We start from the raw sequence: 5,210 nt of genomic DNA on the forward strand, positions 1-5,210 counted from the left end.
CACACATGGTTCGGCACACACTTGCACCACGGTTCAACTCAAATCTGACAATGCACCTGTAATATAGTTTGTTATAAATAACAACACATAAAACAGACCAAGTTCGGCTTATGTGTGTTTCTGTTGATGGATACCCATTCTGGCTTCACAATACATTACAACAACAGCGATGAACAAAAAGAAATGTGAACAAACCAGTCACTCTTTGTTCAATGCGAGTGCCGTATGCACGAATATTACCAGACATTTATGTTGTCAATTTATTTTTTGAAAGAAAAGTTTATTCCCTAAACATAGCAGATACCAAATTGTAGTGAAACTGTGACTCTAAAACCCTGATACAATCCAAATCGTGAGTAATCAGAAAATCACTCTGGATCCCTCACACCCAAGTTACCCCATCTTTGAACTCATATACATACACACTAGTGGTATAATGTATACCCCTATATATATATATATATATATATATATATATATATATATATATATATATATATATATATATATATATATATATATATATAGTGTGTGTGTGTTTTAAAATATATAATAGGTATTAATTATAAAATATGGCAAATAAAAATGGCAAAATTCAAGTTTTATACACACTCATTATTAAAATGGATCAATTTTTTTGGTCACATTTATAATTGGTACTTTTTTTTACATTTTAATTTTAGCATTAAATAATTTTAATACTAACCATATGATAATATCAGAAATAATTCAGCATCAAGAACTGGTTGACAATCCAACATAATAGTTGGCAGTATTGCACCTTAAAGGGGTCATATGATGAGATTTCAGTTTTTCCTTTCTCTTTAGGGTGTCCAAGAGAAGCTCTTGGTGCATAAAGAAGATCTTTTAAAGTTTTAAAGACTAAAGTCTCAAATTCAAAGAGATATTCTTTATAAAAGTAAAGAGTCAACCACACCCCCCTAAAACGGCTCGTTCTAACACGCCCCCACATGTCTACGTCACGATGTGGGAAAATTTGCATAATGCCGCCCAAATGCTTATACAAAGAAAGAAGGCGTAACTTTTATTCTCTCTGTTGCCGCCACTGCCATTTTGTGTAGTCGCTGTGTGTTTCGTTGTGAAAGCGACACTACTTTGTTTGGCCTCCCAAAAGAGAACACGACTAGAAATCAGTGTTTAAGTTGTATTTTAACACTGTTCCAGAACAGTTCAACCCAAATATTCTGATGTGTGCTGCGCATTTTATTGAGGATGAGGACTGTTTCCTGAACCAGTAGCCTGCAATGCGTCTGTGGCACAAAGGCTGTTTCTATAAAGTTGGGCAGTTCCAACTTTGCAAGGACAGTCTGGCGCTTCTGACTCACAGCTTGTTAGTACGTTTTTTATGTTTAAATAATTTGCCAATGATGATTCAAATGCAAGTTTTGAGCAGTAGAGTAGGCTTGTTGTTTGTTGTTTCTCAGATCACAAATGCAGACATGGTTTTATGTTTATGCAGCGCAAAACGCAACGCGTAAAAAGACAGTATAAGTCAATATAATCAGTAACGAACGAATCTTTCTATTTAACCAGATCTTCTTAGTGAACCGCCAAATCGAACTGAATCGTTTGAAATGGTTTGCGTCCCCAGTACGCACAAATCCACAAATTACTTACTAGTTCTTCGGTTTATAAATGTGCCTTACACTCCCTCTGACGCGAAATAAACCAATATCTTGACTCCTAACAGTACATTGACTGAACTGCTAAAAGAGAACCGATGATGGGATGTGCACGAGCAGAGGAGCTGGACTGAGTCTCGTGCTGCTGGCCTGGGACTCAAGACAGCATAGTATGTTAAGGGGCATATCATTTCTGTCACACACTTGAGGCATTCGACCAATCACAATGCACTGGATAGCTGGCAAATCAGAGCACACCTCGCTTTTTCAGAACGATGAGCTTTGTAAAAATCTACGTGTTTCAGAAAGACGGGGCATAGAGGAGAAACAATAATGTACATTATATGGAAAATAATGTGTTTTTTTAACCTTAAACCGCATAAACACATTGCATTAGACCAAATACACAAAATAATGTTCTTTTTAGCAACATCATATGACTTCTTTAAAGGGCCGTTCGAACAGAATGTGTTTTTGCATTTTACTATGCTGTTTTTCCATTGTTTTTCTTTGAAAATGTTTTACACAATGCATTTGCATCTTGCATTTTATTGCTGCCGTAAACTCTTTTGGCCATTATATGTCATGTAGTGAAAATCTGATACTGTGACAACTATGCAAAGTGATGAACAAACTTATTTTGTTGGTTGCTGTGCGCTGTGAGTGTGAGAGAGTTTCCAGATGGAGAGATCTATTCTGACTGGCAGTGTTTTGTGATTGATTATGTCACACCACACCCCATTTTTACATCAGTGTAGACAGATAAATTGCTTGGTTACAGTACTGGACTATAAAATAAACATGAAATGCCCATCCCTTGAACACCTGAACTCTTACTTTTTTTTCACTTATAGGGTCACTAGCAACAGCCAATCATCCTTGAGTTCCCTATATGTGTTCACAGCACATTCACATTCAGCCTGGGGCTGTCCTTCATCATTTAACTGCTCAAACACTGCCTGATGCAACCCCTCCCTGTTTATACACCCTTATACCTTCGTGTGGGCTTCTCCAGTGCAATTAAACTGCTGGCAATCCAACGCCCAAAGAAATAACAGTTAGTAAATCTTAACAAAGCAGCAACTCATCAAGAATTTTTTTTATTTTTATTATATGAGTACATTGGAATCCAGTGTCTTGAAAACAAGAAGTAAACCAAGCTGATTGTTTGAATACCAGAAAAGAACAACTTGATTACATAGACTGTCAAAGTTCTAGATTTACCTAAGATGGAAATATTCCCATATCCCATGTTTCCATCATAGCCATTTTGGATTGAAGGTAGACTCTAACAACAGTGTTATTTAGGCTCATATCTCACCATATCTCATGCCTATATGACAGCCTGTGCCTTCAACTCAAACAAAAGCCTCAACCCATCCAGCAGAAGGAGGATACGTTATCTACATAAAGTCACGGTCCTATCTGGAATCATAGAGGTATGTTGCGGTCTTGTCTGTTACATTTTTTAATTTCCTCTAAACATTTCAAAGAATGTGATAAATGAGACTTAAAGTTAAAATAATGATTACAAATTTTAAATACACAAATGAAAACACAAAACAATATTTATAAAGAACAAGTCCACCAAATATTATTTTGCCTGAGTGACCTTTTTTTTTTTTTTTTTTTTTTTTTTGGTGGTCTTGGACTTCATACTATATCCGCATATGCTGATTTTGTTGTGTTTAAGTATTGGAAATGACCCAATTTAACATTGATTGCTTGGATTGTGAGACAGGACTGGACATGTAATCTCAAAATGCTTGCTCCTTATGTAAAACAAAAATGCTTTTTTAGGCCGTTGTTATGACTGGAATCTTGATCTTATGTGTAGACTACATAATTTTCATAATTTCACATTTTTCTGAAACTCCAGTGACAGGACCCGACATGAAGACTTTTTTTCCCTGAAGAATGATGGTCAATGTACCTATTTTTTAATGCAGATTAATAATAATAATAAAATAAATAAAAAAACTGAGCCATAACCAGTTTAAAATCTAGAAAACTGTAAAATCTACTGATTTTTTTTTTTTTTTTTGAATGTGCATTTAATGAAGTAGGAAATTTTCTTAATCTTCAAGTCACAATCGGTAGCTTTCTTCTCCACACTGTATTTCTTCATCACACAGTATTTCATCCTTTTTTCATCACTTCTTTCATAAACCCATCTAACCCTTTCACCCTCCTTGTCCTGTTTTGAGCACATTGAACAGGTCAAACTGTCATCAACACCACAAAAACCACAGGAAGGGGACGCTCATTAGAGAAACCACTTTGACTGAAGGGCACACAAAGTACTATTACAGCAACATGGAAAAACACTAAAAGATAATATATTTTTTTATTTTGATATGTATTTCTAGCTAAAATATTTTTTTATTTTTCCATCATTTCAAGAAATACAGTAGGTATATGTGTGCAATAGAATTAAAGGGGCAGTAAGACTGCAGTTAGGGGGCGTAAATAAGGATGTCTGCTTGTCTTAGAAACCTGTTTGAAACCAGTCATTATTTTTTGTTTTTCAGTTTCATGGCACCAATGGAAATTACACACTTCAGCTTTATAAGTAAATATTATTACTTCTTCAACATCTGGAGTTCATTGCAGGTGTTTCTGGTCTTGCAACAAAACTGTAGTGTGTTGTAAAACTTTATTCTTTTATTCCCTCGCTGTCTTACAACTGGCCAGTGTGTGAAGTCCTCAGGTGCTGCTGACTCACTGCATGTATTTTTGGTCATCTTCAATAGTGGGAAATCCTTTGCATCTTATCAGATGTGTGAACAATAAACTCTGACTGTGCTGGGAGACTCACATGCTCAGAGAGCTTTAAGATGTCTACAGGACACCTCTGAGTGCAAGTACCATCTAAGAGCTTCCAAAATATACACAAAACACTTCAACCTACTGTTAAGGATTCCAAATAAACATTTTCCGGAAAAAAACTTCTTGCAATGAGGGTTCATGTCTGTGGCCCATTAGAAACAGATGTCCGGAGTTGAATCAAAGCCGAAATCACAGTCCCTATCTCACTAAGATGTCACAGACACCATGTTATTAAATTCCTTTGCAGCCCATTGGGCAGAATCATAAATGAGACAGCATTTCTTCAAAGACAGTTGCATTTGCTGCAGTCTACAGAAACTGTACTGCATGCGCCTACAGATGGCCCAAAATCATTTGGTTCACATATTAGATACAGACTGACTGAAACACCTTTTAATAGTATGAATTTACTTATTTTACTGAAAATTGCTTTGTCAAATATGATCATTTCCCATTCCAAAAATAGAAAGAATATCAATTTTACTTTTCTGTGGACACCCTTGCAGCTTCTTTTCATGTCAAAAATACCTTTATCAGTCTGTATTGTTTTTTACGTCTACTGTAATATTTTCTTTTTTTTTCTCTGATAATTCATTTTGTTTTTAAAGTGATGCCTCAAAGTGCTCTTTAACCTTTCTTACTTTCTTATTTATTTATTTTTTGAAGAACACCAACGATTTTGCTCCAGATGGCAAAAAAAAAACCCTCAAAACTAATAATCTCAATCATTCCAAGATT

The sequence above is a fragment of the Cyprinus carpio genome, chromosome B20, assembly GCF_018340385.1.
Source record: "Cyprinus carpio isolate SPL01 chromosome B20, ASM1834038v1, whole genome shotgun sequence".
In the NCBI taxonomy this organism is placed as follows: domain Eukaryota; kingdom Metazoa; phylum Chordata; class Actinopteri; order Cypriniformes; family Cyprinidae; genus Cyprinus; species Cyprinus carpio.